Source organism: Anomaloglossus baeobatrachus, chromosome 9 (genome assembly GCF_048569485.1).
Source record: "Anomaloglossus baeobatrachus isolate aAnoBae1 chromosome 9, aAnoBae1.hap1, whole genome shotgun sequence".
NCBI lineage: Eukaryota > Metazoa > Chordata > Amphibia > Anura > Aromobatidae > Anomaloglossus > Anomaloglossus baeobatrachus.
The window spans coordinates 22,236,104-22,253,332 of record NC_134361.1 but is presented as its reverse complement, the minus strand read 5'-3'; the positions used below and the strand labels follow the sequence as shown (position 1 = coordinate 22,253,332).

General features: G+C 49.2%; 1 pseudogene; it reads left to right on the top strand.

Annotated features, from left to right (window-relative positions):
• The window catches only part of LOC142251728 (large ribosomal subunit protein uL1-like), a 44,904-nt pseudogene that overhangs the window by 10,702 nt on the left and 16,973 nt on the right, over positions 1 to 17,229 (top strand).

Genomic DNA, 17,229 nt, shown 5'->3' with positions numbered 1-17,229 from the left:
AATACAAATCTGTAACCAGGAGGCGGAGAGCCAAGGGGAGGAGGAGGTGGAGTTGGACAAGGCGGTGTAGGTGGAAGAAGTGTAGAAGAAGGGATCCAAGACCGATTTTGTTTTTTTAAAAATTTATATGGGGAGGTCTCAAAACACAGGAAATGGGAAATAGAGTATAACAATGTCTGGGTGCGGCTGGTTTGGTTCTCTAGTCAGCCAAAGGTCCAGACAAGTCCTGTGTGATCCACGCCTGGTTCATTTTAATGAATGTTAGCTTGCCCACATTGTACTCCGATAGGCGGACGCGCAGGTCTTTACACCCACCCCCTGCTATGCTAAACACACGTTGTGACAGTACACTTGCGGCAGGGCAGGCCAGCACCTCCAAAGAGTAAAGGGCAAGCTCGGGCCATGTGTCCAATTTGGAGATCCAGAACTTAAATGAAGCAGACCCATCACTTGGTACTTGGACACGTGTGGACACATACTCTTCCACCATGTTGCTGAAACGCTGCCTCCTGTTAATACAAATTGAATCAGATGGAGGTTCTGGATCTTGTGGTGTGCTGAAGAAGGTATTCCACATTTCAGCCATGATAACCCTCCCTTCAGAGGTGGTACCGGTGCTCCAGCTGTTTGGGCCACTGCCTTCTCCTCCTCTGCCTTGTTCTTTCCCTGAGTCCTCGCTGTCAGGTGGGAACGCCGTCAGTAGTGACTCTACCAGAGTGAGCTTGAACTCTCGCATTTTCCGATCCCGCTCTACTGATGGAAGTAAGGATGGCACATTGTCTTTGTAGCGGGGATCCAGCAGGGTGGCCAACCAGTAATCAGCACTGCTCACAATCCTGGCAACTCGCAGGTCGTTGTGCAGGCACAACAGCATGTATTGGCTCATGTGTGCCAGGCTGCCCAGAGGCAACGAGAAGCTGTCCTCGGTGGGAGGTATATTGTCTGGGTCCTCTGTATCCCCCCAGCCATGCTCCAGTGATGCCTTTGAGATGCTTTGACTTTCATCCTGCTGTGAACATGATTCCTCTTCCTCCTCTTCTTCATCCTCCAAAACTGTTCCCTGGCTGTACAGTTGTGTACCTGGCCGCTGCTGGTACAAAAACCCACCTTCCGAGCCATGTGTGGATGACTGGCCTGATAATGGTGGTTCCTGTTCCTCTTCCTCCTGTGCCACCACCTCATCGATCATCGCCTGGAGTGTTTTTTTAAGCAGGCATACAAGCGGGATAGTAACGCTGATGCTGGCATCATCAGTGCTGGCCATGTTGGTGGAGTATTCAAAGCATCGCAACATGGCACACAGGTCCCGCATGGAAGCCCATTCATTCGTAGTGAAGTGGTTCTGTTCTGCAGAGCGACTCACCCATGTGTGCTGCAGCTGAAACTCCACTATCGCCTGCTGCTGCTCACACAGTCTCTCCAACATATGCAAGGTGGAGTTCCATCTTGTTGGTACATCGCAAATGAGGCGGTGAGCTGGAAGGCCGAAGTGACGCTGCAGTGCAGACAGGCGAGCAGCGTCAGGGTCAGAACTCTGGAAGTGTGCACAGAAGGCTCGTACTTTCTGCAGCAGCTCTGACATATGTGGGTAATTTGTAAGAAAGCTCTGCACCACTAAATTCAGCACATACCCCAGGCAAGGGATGTGCGTCATATTGCCTAACTCCAGGGCTGCTATGAGATTTCGCCCGTTATCGCACATCACTAGGCCAGGCTTGAGGTTCACCGGCAACAGCCACTCATCCGTCTGTTGTTTGATCCCTGTCCACAGGTCCTGCACGGTGTGGGATTTTTCCCCCAAACAGATGAATTTCAGAACAGCCTGCTGTCGTTTCCCCCTGGCTGTGCTGAAGTTGGTGGTGCAGGTCTTACTCTGACCAGATGAGGAGATGGTGGAGGAAGTGGAATTGGAGGAGGAGGGAACATGGACAGAGGAACGTCCAGCAATCCTCGGTGGTGGTAGGACATGTGCTAGAACGCCTTCCACCTCTGGCCCAGCTGCCACTACATTTACCCAGTGAGCAGTTAGGGAGATATAACGTCCCCACTTATGCTTACTGGTCCATGTATCCGCGGTTATGTGGATCTTCCCACTGATGGCGTTGCGCAGTGCACTCCGGATGTTGTCCGCAACCTGTGTGTGCAGGGCAGGGATGGCCTGCCTGGAAAAGTAGTGGCGGCTGGGAACAACATAGTGTGGGACAGCTAGTGTCATCAGTTTTTTAAAACTGTCAGTCTCCACCAGCTGGAATGGCAGCATTTCAAAGACCAGGAATCGTGCGATGCTGTCATTCAAGTCCATAGCTCGTGGATGGGTAGAGGGGTACTTCCTCTTTCTCTTCAGGGTTTGGAGGATGGAGAGCTGAGATCTTCCATGGGATGGTGTGCAGCTAGTAGATGACACTGCTGGTGGTGGTGCTGTCACGTCCTCTTCTTGCGTGGAGCCAGGTGGCCATGGTAATTGTGAGCTTGAGGAAGATTCCAAGACCACAGCAGAAGATGGAGCAGGAGGAGCCTCAGATCTTTCCTGGTTTTTCAGGTGTGTACTCCATTGCAGCTTGTGCTTTGCATTCAGATGGTTCAACATGCAAGTGGTGCTCAGGGTCTTAACAGTTAAGCCTCGCTTCAGGATCTGACTGCACAGCGTGCAGACCACCCGTGTCTTGTCGTCAGCACATTCCTGGAAGAAATGCCATGCCGGAGAGATCTTTTGAGCTGGCTTTGGTGCGCTCATTTCCTCGGCACGGTGGGCAGTAGCAGCCGACATACCGGCTATGGGCTGTACACGGGGCTTGCTTCCTCTTTGCTTGTGCTGCTGGATCAGTATGAGCACCTCCTCTTCCTATCAACTCCACACGCCACTCACAAGGCATGGACTCCATGTGGCTTCTAGGATCTCATCCTCCCATCCCCCGTATTATCATGTTCCACCCACTCCTCCCATCCCCCCTATTATCAGCTTCCACCCACTCCCCCCTATTATCAGCTTCCACCCACTCCCCCCTCCGCTCTTTGCCGGTCTGCACACTGCAGAAAGCAGCAGCAGAGACCTGTGTCCCCTCATCCTGTGAGATGTGCTCTGGTGGTCCGCTGACCCTGTGCACTAGCCTTCCCACAGACTCATCCTCCAACACAACAAGTGGTTGGGCATCAGTGCACTCGATCTCTTCTACTTCTGGGGCAACGCCAGTTGGATGTCCCATGTTACCCAACCCAGAGCCATCAAAAAGCAGAAGTGACTGCTGCATGACTTGGGGCACAGACGTTTTGTCTAATTTAGAAGGGTGTGAGGTGGATGAAAGGTGCCCATGATCCTCAGGTGCCAACTCTGCATTTTCACCAGGGGATCGTGTGGAAAACAATGTGAAGGAGCTGGAGACATTCTCAGCCTCTACTTGTTCTGGCCTCACCATTTGCCCAGCGGTTCTCGGGACTACGAAATGACGTAGAGCCTTCACTCACCTGCGACTACCAGAAGAAGATGTTTAACAATGCGAAGAAACCTTTATTAACTCTAGTATTTTTATTAATTACCGCACCATGTTCAGATATGCGTTGTAGTTCTGGTGGTATATCCAATATAATGTTTTTACATTTGCTGCAGTCCGCTTTATAAATTACATGTGTACTAGAACAATTTATGAAAGATCTAATCTTATATTGTTTAGTATGATTATCACTAAATAGAGATGTTTTATTAAGGATTTTATAGAGATTACATCTACCGCAAGCCACACCGAGCCAGTTCTTATTCTGGTTCTCCCGTTTATCAAGATACATGCGGGGGGAGACAATATTGCCAATGTTAGGGGCCTTTTTTGATACAAAATTAATTCCATTTTTTTAATATAGCCTTTAATTTATCATCCTGATATAATATTTTAGAATAGTTTTTGATAAAAGTAGTCATTTTGTAAAAATCTGTGGAAAAAATGGTAGAAAAAGTAATTTTATTTTTATCAAATTTTTTACCTGCATTATGTTTAGATTTTAAATCTGGATATTTTTCTGGATATAATAACGAATCCCGGGACCTACTGGATGCAATATTAATCGCTCTCTGTATAGCAGTTTGTGAATAACCCCTTTCGGAAAATCTCTTTCTCATTATATTGCATTCATCTGGGAAACTGGTCTCAGAAGAGCACAGTCGCCGCGCCCGAAGAAATTCCCCCACCGGTAGATTATTAGTAACGTGATGTGGATGGCAATGTTGGTTTGCGATAGTTTTCTCTGTATGGTACCAGTACTGGCTTCTCCTTCCAAACAAATATCCAAAAAAGGGGCTTCTACAGAGTAGGATGACAGAGCAAAATTTAAATTAAATTCATTAATATAGCTAGAAAACAGAAGCGCTGATAGGGTCTTACCAGATAAACAACGAGGTAGTATATAATATAATACACTCACCAATTGTGGTTGTGAAGGGTCACAACCATCATAGATAGCATGAGATAATTGCGGCTGCCGCGGCCCCACGTGGAAGGGTCTTCAAAGTAGGAGGAGAAAAAGGGGTTAATCCCGCGCAATCCGCCAGAATGAGATGTAGAAATGTTGATAAATTAATAACTCTTTTATTCCATAGGTCTACGCGTTTCGAGGTGTAAAAACCTCTTCCTCAGGACCAGAATATCAACAAAGGATTGTTGTATGGACATGAGGGAACATATGGCTAGCGATGTTCTAATGGAGCTTCAGACAGAGAGTTGTTCTTTCCCTAGGTCTTCATCTATAATTACTAAGGTGCCTAATCCAGATTATTATCCACTAACGTCGAGAGTCCCTGCAATGGATATGTTCCAATCCATCATTGAAAAAGAAATTAGAGCCCTTTTAGAAAACCAAAATAATGCTAGTATTGATAATATGACCAAAAAAAGAGAAATTAGCATTGGAGCAATTAAAAAAGAATGATAGAATTGTGTTTCGCCAATCTGATAAAGGTGGGGTCTCAGTTATTCTGGATGCTATGCTTTATGAAAAAGAAATTGGTAAAATTGGTAAAAAACCAGGACACTGAGACGTATCTCCCCCTAGCTAGTGATCCAACATCAAAGATTAACACTAGAAGTCCCAATAAATTTTGAGCTCCCCCCTGAAGTCCCAAAAGAGGGTCAAATGACCCTTAGTCCAAATTGAATAGAACTAACTAGAAACTAAATGGCTAAACTCAATGGAAAACAACAACCTACGGGGATGCGACTGTAATGGCTTTAATTACAGAACAAAAGACAGTGATTATAGGATGTTAGCTAAAATCCTTCAGGTCATTCGACCCGTCTCTGGGTTCCAAAAGGTAGAAATTTTAAATGACCCCTCTCTGGGACTTCTAGTGTTAAAGCTGATCTAGACATTTTGCTTATGGAGTGTTTAAGTAAGGGATTTGTTTTCCAAAAAAGTAAAAGATTTTTTTGTTGGTTGATACTCCAGTTTGCCCTGTTCTTCATGGTTTGCCAAAAATCCACAAGGAGACCTTTCCTCCGCCATTCAGGTCCATTGTGGCCAGTATTAACTCCTTAAATGAAGGGATCTCCTTGTGGATTGATCAACTTTTACAGCCCTTGGTGCAATTCACACCTGGTCACATTCGTGATAACACTCACTTAAGGGTACTTTACATGCTGCGACATCGCTAGCAATCTTGTTAGCGATGTGAAATTCTAGATCGCAAGTGCGATGTTTCGGGATCGCACATAGGTCATTTTACGCAGGTGCAATCTCGAAAGATCGCACTTGCGATCTAGAAGTTCACATGACTAACGAGATCGCTAGCGATGTCACAGCGTGCATAGTACCCCTAATACTGACATCCTCAACAATTCGAACCTCCCACTCCTGTTTTCAAGATTTCTCACGAGTTGCGCCTATGCTCTAGAACACACTACCAAGAACAATCCGATTAATTCCCAACATCCACACCTTTAAACGCATTTCTTTAGACTAGCCTATCACCTCACCGCTCTGATCTAATCAAGTCACATTCTGCCCTTTATAAAATTTACTTCCAGTTCTTGTCCCTGTATCTTCTGGTTCCTTCCTCTTCATGTATTTTTTACACTCTGTACCTGTATAAATTGTGGCTGGCGACCGGTCCATGCAGCTGGTTTTGAATACCCTATTAATTCGATGGCTGGACCATATATGACAAGCTTTTCTCCCCCCATTCACCTTTTGTGCCTCCCCTATATCCGTATAGACTGTAAACGTCCAGTCACACATAACAAGATCGTTAACGAGATCGTTACTACATCACAGTTCCCGGATCGTTGGTCATTTTCCCAACGACTTTAGTAACGATGCAGCGGGGGGCACGGAAAAGGCGACGCAACTACACGCCTACGTGTCACACTTTAAGTTCTCATCTAGGTCGTTAACGAGATCGTTGGTATAGGTGTCAAACATACAGATCCATCCTGCCCAGTAGGCTCCAACAAGCCAAAAATGGCCCAGGACATACAGCAACGACCAACGATCTCTCAGCAGGTGGCGGATCGTTGGTACGTGTCAAACATAACGAGATCGCTGGTGAAGTCGTTGTTTCGTCACAGAAACTGTGACGTAGCAACGATGTCATTAGCGATCTCGTTATGTGTGAAGTGGCCCTAAGCTTACGAGCGCGGCCCTCACTCCTCATGGTATCTGAATTTTGATATTTGTATTATCTCATATTGTCTGTAAATGTCCCCTCTGAATTGTAAAGCGCTGCGGAAAATGTTGGTGCTATATAAATAAAAATTATTATTATTAGGTCAAGCTATAGTCTACACCACAACCCAATTTTCAGTTTCTGTTTTGAGAGACCACCAGAACTGTGATGAGGCAAAAGCAGATGACTAACCCCACATGGACACAGAAGGCCTTAAGAAGCCTCTTAATCACTGATCAAGCAGATTCCTTCCATCTTGGTACCTGGTTTCAGACACAAGATGAAAACAAGGTGGCAAAAGTTGATGAAGTAAAGTCTACCCTGAACCCCATAGACGTCAATGGAGACCCAAACTTCTGTGCTGTAAAATGGAAGTAAAATGGTCATAGTAAGTACTAGGGGGCTGTAAAAGGAAGCAAAACGGAAAAGTACTTAGAATGGTTCTGTCACCAGTGCAATCATGGTTAAATAGGAAATAAATTAATAAAATACAAATTTTAAGCGTGCCCCCCACAGAGAGTGATTTTACAGTTCCCCGCAGAACCAAAATTTCAGCTCCTGTAATATACACTACAGCTGCTGCAGTTAAAAAATTTGTAGTTGGATTTGGGATTGAGCTGGCGGTCTGCGGAGAAGGTTGGAAGAGTTTCCCCACAGAGTAAAGGCCACTTTACACGCTGCGATATCGTGACCGAGATCGCTAGCGTGCGCCCCCGCCCCCATCGTTTGTGCATCACGGGCAAATCGCTGCCCGTGGCGCACAAAATAGCGCGGACCCGTCACACTACTTAACTGCCTAGCGACGTCGCTGTGACCGGCGAACCGCCTCCTTTCTAAGGGGGCGTTTCGTTCGGCGTCATAGCTACGTCACTAAGCGGCCGCCCAATAGAAGCGGAGGGGCAGAGATGAGCGGAACGTAAACATCCCGCCCATCTCCTTCCTTCCTCATTGACACCGGCGGCAGGTAAGGAGAGATTCCTCGTTCCTGCGGTGTCACACATTGCGATGCGTGCTGCCGCAGGAACGACGAACTACATCGTTACTGCAGCAGCAACGATATTCGATACTGAGGGGGCATGTCACCGATGAGCGATTTTGAACGTTTTTGCGACTATTCAAAATCGCTCATAGGTGTCACACGCAACGACATCGCTAATGCGGCCGGATGTGCGTCACGAATTCCGTGACCCCAACGAGATCGTTTTAGCGATGTCGTAGCGTGTAAAGCGGCCTTAAGGCTGCGTGCCCACGATCAGTGTTCACAGCGTTTTGGACGCAGCATGTGTCAGCTCTATCCAAAACGCTGAGTCCAAAACGCCGGGAGAACAGAAGAGACCAGGACTGCCCGAGCCCGGATTCTGGGTACAAGCAGCTGTGGTCTCCTGCAGAGGAAACTTGTGACATGAAAAGTCAGGACCCGCCACATCCAGGAGGCAGCGAGTCCTGATCGTGGGTACGTACCCTACCAACAATGCTAACAATACCCTACAGAGCCAGTTTTCACACTTCACCAACACAGCCACATCAGGAAGAGTTCCCCCACAGAGCACACAATCCCTTTCAAATAGCAGTGTATATAATAAATATCACATACACACACACACACACAAACACACACATTATATATATATATATATATATATATATATATATATATATATATGTATGTATGTATGTATGTATATGGAACGTCAAGTGGAGGCAGAGGTGGAAGTGTGTGCGGTGGTGGAGGAGAAAGGAGCCAACACAGGTTTGTTTTTTGTTTTTTTTTTGGTTTAAGAAAATGACAAAAAAATTACGAAGAATAAAACAACTAAACAAATAAGAATCTTTAACCAGGAGGTGGAGAGCCAAGTGGAGGAGGAGGTAGAGTTGGACAAGGCGGTGTAGGTGGAAGAAGTGTAGAAGGAGGGATCCAAGACGGATTTTGTTTTTTTAAAAATGTATATGGGGAGGTCTCAAAACACAGGAAATGGGAAATAGAGTATAACAATGGCTGGGTGCGGCTGGTTTGGTTCTCTATTCAGGCAAAGGTCCGAACAAGTCCTGTGTGATCCACGCCTGGTTCATTTTAATGAATGTTAGCTTGCCCACATTGTACTCCGATAGGTTGATGCGCTTGTCTTTAAGCCCACCCCCTGCTATGCTAAACACACGTTGTGACAGTACACTTGCGGCAGGGCAGGCCAGCACCTCCAGAGCGTAAAGGGCAAGCTCGGGCCATGTGTCCAATTTGGAGACCCAGAAGTTAAATGGAGCAGACCCATCACTAGGTACTTGGACATGTGTGGACAAGTATTCTTCCACCATGTTGCTGAAACGCTGCCTCCTGTTAATACAGATTGAATCAGATGGAGGTTCTGGATCTTGTGGTGTGCTGAAGAAGGTATTCCACATTTCAGCCATGATAACCCTCCCTTCAGAGGTGGTACCGGTGCTCCAGTTGTTTGGGCCACTGCCTTCTCCTCCTCTGCCTTGTTCTTTCCCTGAGTCCCCGCTGTCAGGTGGGAACGCCGTCAGTAGTGACTCTACCAGAGTGAGCTTGAACTCTCGCATTTTCCGATCCCGCTCTACTGATGGAAGTAAGGATGGCACATTGTCTTTGTAGCGGGGATCCAGCAGGGTGGCCACCCAGTAATCAGCACTGCTCACAATCCTGGCAACTCGCTGGTCGTTGTGCAGGCACACCAGCATGTATTGGCTCATGTGTGCCAGGCTGCCCAGAGGCAACGAGAAGCTGTCCTTGGTGAGAGGTATATTGTCTGGGTCCTCTGTATCCCCCCAGCCATGCTCCAGTGATGCCTTTGAGCTGCTTTGACTTTCATCCTGCTGTGAACATGATTCCTCTTCTTCATCCTCCAAAACTGTTCCCTGGCTGGACAGTTGTGTACCTGGCGGCCACTCCTGGTACAGGAACCCACCTTCCGAGCCATGTGTGGATGACTGGCCTGATAATGGTGTGAATGGTCCCTGTTCCTCTTCCTCCTGTGCCACCACCTCATCGATCATCGCCTGGAGTGTTTTTTTAAGCAGGCATACAAGCGGGATAGTAACGCTGATGCTGGCATCATCAGCGCTGGCCATGTTGCTGGAGTATTCAAAGCAGCGCAACACGGCACACAGGTCCCACATGGAGGTCCATTCATTTGTAGTGAAGTGGTTCTGTTCTGCAGAGCGACTCACCCATGTGTGCTGCAGCTGAAACTCCACTATCGCCTGCTGCTGCTCGCACAGTCTCTCCAACATATGCAAGGTGGAGTTCCACCTTGTTGGTACATCACAAATGAGGCGGTGAGCTTTCAGGCCGAAGTGACGCTGCAGTGCAGACAGGCGAGCAGCATCAGGGTCAGAACTCTGGAAGTGTGCACAGAAGGCCCGCACTTTCTGCAGCAGCTCTGACATATGTGGGTAATTTTTAATAAAGCTTTGCACCACCAGATTCAGCACATACCCCAGGCAAGGGATGTGCGTCATATTGCCTAACTCCAGGGCTGCTACGAGATTTCGACCGTTATCGCACATCACTAGGCCGGGCTTGAGGTTCACCGGCAACAGCCACTCATCTGTCTGTTGTTTGATCCCTGTCCACAGGTCCTGCACGGTGTGGGATATTTCCCCCAAAGAGATGAATTTCAAAACAGCCCGCTGTCGTTTCCCCCTGGCTGTGCTGACGTTGGTGGTGCAGGTCTTACTCTGACCAGATGAGGAGATGGTGGAGGAAGTGGAATTGGAGGAGGAGGGAACATGGACAGAGGAACGTCCAGCAATCCTCGGTGGTGGTAGGACATGTGCTAGAACGCCTTCCACCTCTGGCCCAGCCCCCACTACATTTACCCAGTGAGCAGTTAGGGAGATATAACGTACCCGCCGGTGCTTACTGGTCCATGTATCCGCGGTTATGTGGATCTTGCCACTGATGGCGTTGCGCAGTGCACTCCTGATGTTGTTCGCAACCTGTGTGTGCAGGGCAGGCATAGCCCGCCTGGAAAAGTAGTGGCGGCTGGGAAGAACATACCACGGGACAGCTACCCTCATCAGTTTTTTAAAACTGTCAGTCTCCACCAGCTGGAATGGCAGCATCTCAAAGACCAGGAATCGTGCAATCCTCTCATTCAGGACCATGACTTGTGGGTGGGTAGGGGGATACTTCCTCTTTCTCTTCAGGGTTTGGAGGATGGAGAACTGAGGACTTCCATGGGACTGTGTGGAGATGTTCGGTGACGCTGCTGGTGGTGGTGCGGTCACGTCCTCTTCTTGCGTGGAGCCAGGTGGTCCTGGTAATTGTGAGCAGGAGGAAGATTCCAAGACCACAGCAGAAGATGGAGCAGGAGGAGCCTCAGATGTTTCCAGGTTTTTCAGGTGTGTACTCCATTGCAGCTTGTGCTTTCTATTCAGATGTCTCGACATGCAGGTGGTGCTCAGGGTCTTAACAGTTAAGCCTCGCTTGAGGATCTGACTGCACAGCGTGCAGACCACCAGTGTCTTGTCGTCAGCACACTCGTGATAGAAATGCCATGCCGGGGAGATCTTTTGAGTTGGCTTTGGTGCGCTCATTTCCTCGGCACGGTGGGCAGTAGCAGCCGACATACCGGCTATGGGCTGTACACGGGGCTTGCTTCCTCTTTGCTTGTGCTGCTGGATCAGTATGAGCACCTCCTCTTCCTATCAACTCCACACGCCACTCACAAGGCATGGACTCCATGTGGCTTCTAGGATCTCATCCTCCCCCTTCTCCTCCCATCCCCCGTATTATCAGCTTCCACCCACTCCCCCCTCCGCTCTTTGCCGGGCTGCACACTGCAGAAAGCAGCAGAGACCTGTGTCCCCTCATCCTGTGAGATGTGCTCTGGTGGTCCGCTGACCCTGTGCACTAGCCTTCCCACAGTCATCCACCAACACAACAAGTGGTTGGGCATCAGTGCACTCGGTCTCTTCTACTTCATGAGCAGGTCGTGGTGGATGTCCCATGTTACCCAACCCAGAGGAGCCATCAAAGAGCAGAAGTGACGGCTGCATGACTTGGGGCTCAGACGTTTTGCCTAATTTACAAGGGTGTGAGGTGGAAGAAAGATGCCCGTGATCCTCAGGTGCCAACTCTGCATTTTCACAGGGGATCGTGTGGAAAACAATGTGAAGGAGCTGGAGACATTCTCAGTCTCTACTTGTTCTGGCCTCACCATTGCTCGGAGGCACTTGGGACTACGAAATGACGCAGAGCCTTCACTCACCTGCGACTACCAGAAGAAGATGTTTAATTTGAGGACGTAGCAGGCACAGACCACGTCCTCTCCAGCCACAACCAGCATCGCCACGGCCATGTCCCCTATTTGATGCTCTCATGTCTTTCCCATAAAAAAAATTCCTCCCAGTAGAGAAGAGGCTGTATTAGGGCAGTATACACCAGGCTGTATTAGGGCAGTATATGTCGAGGGCGGAGGAGGGGACGCTGCGCTCACCCACTGCTCGGGTCCGGCTGCTGCTGCTGCTCGGTGGTGGCTCGAGCGGTGGGCCGGATCCCGGGGACTCGAGCGGCGTTCCTCGCCTGTGAGTAAAAAGGGGAATGTTTGTGGTTTAGGGATATTGTCCGTGACGCCACCCATGGTTGTGGTGAGGTTGGTGACACCACCGCTGCTCTGGACGGGGATCCCGGGAGCGGTGACAGGGAGCAGCTTGGATGTTGGTTCTCCCCTCCGTGGGTAGGGGGTTGGTTGTCCCGGGGCCCGGTGATGGGGTAGGGATGTTTGGCAGGCGGGTTACGGGGCCTGGCGAGGTGCAGGGTCGCGGGGGCAGCGCTGTGCCGCACGGCACGGTGGTACTCACTCAGCCAGTAACGAATACACAGTCTCCGGTGAAACAAACGGCTGGATGGACGGGTCCCACAGACGGCTGCGGTGTTTTTCCTCCCCGGCAGGTTGATGGTGACTGCCTTTCCCTGCACCTGTGTAGTATGTGCGGTTCCAATGGGTTCCCACCGGTAACCCGCTCCCCAGCTTGGATGGGTGCTGAAGGAGCCCCTTTTTGCCCGCAGGCTCTGGCCCTGGGAACTTTAGCCTTGGCAGTGACTGTGTTTCCCTTCACGGTTTGAGCTGTCGCCTTCTATCGGGACTGACTGCTGGGAAACCCTGGAGGTTCCCTTCGCTAACGGATTTGACAATTTCAACGGCGATTCCTAGCCTTGTCGGGGTCCGTAAGCCCTGCCGGATGGTGCTGGCTTCTCTTTGTTCACCGGTCCGGTACCGCCGGGCCACCGCCCGTCCACGGTCCTTACGGTTTGCTCCAATCGGCCACTCCTGCAGACGGTCACCACCATCTGCCAACCTTGCTGTTTGTGCTCGGGCCACACACCCGGACCACTTTCTGTTTGCTCCTCTACCACTTCACTTCTGAAACTGATCTCTAACTCCTTTTCCCGCCTCCAGGACTGTGAACTCCTCAGTGGGCGGGGCCCACGGGGCCCACCCCCTGGTGTGGATATCAGCCCCTGGAGGAAGGCAACAAAGATTTGTGTTTGGCTTCGGTGTGCCTAGCCGGGGTGTGGGGTGTGTTGGTGTAGTTCTGTGACGACCTGGCTTGTCCAGGGCGCCACATATACACCAGGCTGTATTAGGGCAGTCTGCACCGGGCTGTATTAGGGCAGTCTGCACCGGGCTGTATTAGGGCAGTCTGCACCGGGCTGTATTAGGGCAGTCTGCACCGGGCTGTATTAGGGCAGTATACACCAGGCTGTATTAGGGCAGTCTGCACCAGGCTGTATTAGGGCAGTCTGCACCAGGCTGTATTAGAGCAGTCTGCACCGGGCTGTATTAGGGCAGTCTGCACCAGGCTGTAATAGGGCAGTCTGCACCGGGCTGTATTAGGGCAGTCTGCACCAGGCTGTATTAGGGCAGTATACACCACACTGTATTATGGCAGTATGCACCAGGCTGTATTAGGGCAGTATACACCAGGCTGTATTAGGGCAGTATACACCAGGCTGTATTAGGGCAGTCTGCACCGGGCTGTATTAGGGCAGTCTGCACCAGGCTGTATTAGGGCAGTCTGCACCAGGCTGTATTAGGGCAGTATACACCAGGCTGTATTAGGGCAGTCTGCACCAGGCTGTATTAGGGCAGTATACACCAGGCTGTATTAGGGCAGTCTGCACCGGGCTGTATTAGGGCAGTCTGCACCAGGCTGTTTTAGGGCAGTCTGCACCGGGCTGTATTAGGGCAGTTTGCACCGGGCTGTATTAGGGCAGTATACACCAGGCTGTATTAGGGCAGTATACACCAGGCTGTATTAGGGCAGTCTGCACCGGGCTGTATTAGGGCAGTCTGCACCAGGCTGTATTAGGGCAGTCTGCACCGGGCTGTATTAGGGCAGTTTGCACCGGGCTGTATTAGGGCAGTATACACCAGGCTGTTTTAGGGCAGTCTGCACCGGGCTGTATAACACAAGTGCAAATGAGGATGGGAAGAGGAGAAACACTTGTGAGAGTAAGTATTGGAGCAGTTCTTAGATAAGGAGTGTAATATTTTATTGTTTTCTGGTTGAGGGTTGTGATGACCTCAGATGTTTTGAGGAGCACATTCCTTAAAGGGAACCTGTCACCAGATTTCGCGACTATAATCTGCGGCCACCACCAGTGGGATCTTATATACAGCATTCTAACATACCGTATATAAGAGCCCAGACCGCTGTGTAGAACGTAAAAAACACTTTATAATACTCACCTAGGGTAAGTTCACACAGTGCGTTTTTCGCGGTGTTTTTGCGCGTTTTTCGGGTGCGTTTTTGCTCAGAAAACTGCATGACTTTGCTTCCCCAGCAAAGTCTATGAGTTTTCATTTTTGCTGTCTGCACACGTTTTTTTTAGCTGCGTTTTTGTGGTGCCCACAAAAACGCAGCATGTCAATTATTTTTGCGTTTTTCACTGCGTTTTCCACCCATTGAGTTCAATGAGATGTTCAAAAACACAATGAAAACGCAAATTGCAAATATAGCTGCATTTTAGTGCGGTTCTATGACTAACAACGCAGCTATAAACGCAGGAGGTGGGTAGTAAAGTGACGTGTACAGGAAGAGGATTCCTTCTGTCAGTAAACACAGAAGCGTGAATCCTCCCGGTACCGCCACCGCTGCTTCCACCTCTCGTCCTGCGCCATGTCCGGGCGGGAGATGGAAGCAGCTGCAAAATCAAAAGTGAACAGTAGAAAAAAAGTCATATTCACCTGTCTGCAGACTCCCGGCTCCTCTCCCGGTACTGCCGCTCCGGCTGTGTGCAGTCTCCCCGGGCACGTCCGATGGCTGCAGGACCTGGTGGTGGATCACCTGATGCGGTCACCTGACGCATCAGCTGATAGTAAGTCTCACGGTGACGCCGGCTTTTTAGCGCCCGGACGGCTTAACCTATCAGCTGATCCTGCCGTCAGGAGACCGCACTGATTACCGGCAGCTCCTGCAGCGATCGGACGGGATCAGACTCCTGCCTGCCGGTAATTAGCACTTTTTTTTTCACTGATGCATCAGCTGATTATATACTTATATACACAGCTTTTATACAATCAGCTGCTGTGTCGTGTGATTCACATCCTTGAACCTGACACATCATCTGATCGCTTTACCTTCCAGCAAACCGATCAGATGATATTGGATCCGGATTGGACGGTGCGGGACCCTGAAGAGTTCCCCCACAGAGTTAAGGGCCATTTACACGCTGCGACATCATTAACGTTATATCGTCGGGGTCACTGTGTTTGTGATGCACATGCGGCGCCGTTAGCGACATTGCAGCGTGTGACACCTTTGAGCGACCTAAAGCGATCGCAAAAGAGGTAAAAATCGTTGGTTTTGGAGAGGTCGTTCATTTACCAAAAATCGTTGACTGGGGAGTAGCGAGGTCACATCGCTACGTGTGACACCGCAGGAACAAGGAACCTCACCATACCTGTGTCCCGCCGGCAATGAGGAAGGAAGGAGGTGGGCGGGATGTTCGGCCCGCTCATCTCCGCCCCTCCGCTTCTATTGGGCGGCCGCCTAGTGACGTCGCTATGGCGCTAGTGACGCTAGCTGTCCCCTTAGAAAGGAGGCGGTTCGCCGGTCACAGCGATGTCGCTAGGCAGGTAAGTACGTGTGACGAGTATAACCAATGTTGTGCACCACGGACAGCGATTTGCCCGTGACGCACAACAGACGGGGGCGGGTACGCTCGCTAGCGATATCGGTACCGATATCGCAGCGTGTAAAGTACCCTTAAGGCATCCAGACTGTTAGGGCATGTTCTGCATCGGAAACCATTAGTGTTCGGACTGGAGGACGGATCATTTGGGAGAGTAGGAAAAACGAGCCCCACACCTAGCCTGATGAATAGAATCTGGAGGAAGATCAAGCAAATAAGAGGGATTACAGCAATAACTGAATTCTCTCCGTTCTGGGACAATGAAAACTGCTCTGAGAAATACAAGAGAGGCAAAATTAAGGAATGGGCACGTAAAGGTATATGGTATATGGGTCAAATTCTTAGCCAGGGATGTCTGAAACCGTTTACACAAATACAGGAGGAGTTTGGGATATCCCCACTTGGGTGGTTCCACTATAAACGGTTGGCGCATGCAATGGTGGCTCAGGGGGTTAAGCAATCATTGCTGGTACAGGCAGACCTAGTACTGAAATATGTGTGTAGTAATGGACCCACAAGAGGAATCATATCTACTATATATAGGGACCTAGTGTATACATATTTGCTTGATCACCCTGTAAACACTAGGACTAAATGGGAGGCAGAGATAGACGGGATCACTGATGAGGTGTGGGAGAGTGTCCTGGAATACATACCGAAATTATCAATGAGTGACCAGCCAGATTATCCCACCTCTACGTGGTGCATCGGGCATATAGATCCCCGCTAATATGTGTAAAACGGGATTGAGGAGTAACTCCGACTGTCCTGGATGTAATGGAGAAGGGGCCGGCATTTTACACATGATGTTGGCCCCCTTTTGGATAACTGTTGTTAATAGAATAGAAGGAGCTTATAGATGTAAACGTCCCAGACATCCCCTGGTCTGTCTTCTAAGTTACGTGGAGGAAATTAGAATAGACAACAATTTTACAATAGTGATAGCCAGACTGCTGTATGCGGCGAGGAAAGGAATTGCCAAACGCTGGATGCCGGGGACCCACCGACTAGAGGGGGATTGGTCACATATGTTATTCATATTGCTCGAATGGAGAGAAGCAGATATGGGAAAAGGAAACAACTTGCACTTTTTGAGATTGTGGAATCCGTGGTTCCAATATGGATAAATATTACAGTTGGGAGATGTTGGACTATGGGCAGAGATAGATAGTTCTATACGTTCTAATATATGCTATTGAAGGGTTAAAATGTAAGATCTTTGATATTGATATGGGTAATATGTACGCCGAGGGGGGGGGGGTGTTGGGGAGGGAAAGTTTATAGTTCTGCTCATTATTGCTGAAAATATAAACACATGTTTTGTATACCTGGTGAAAAATAAAAATTTATCGGATTTAAAAAAATACCCTTAAGGCTGCGTGCCCACGATCAGTGTTCACAGCGTTTAGGACGCAGCATGTTTCAG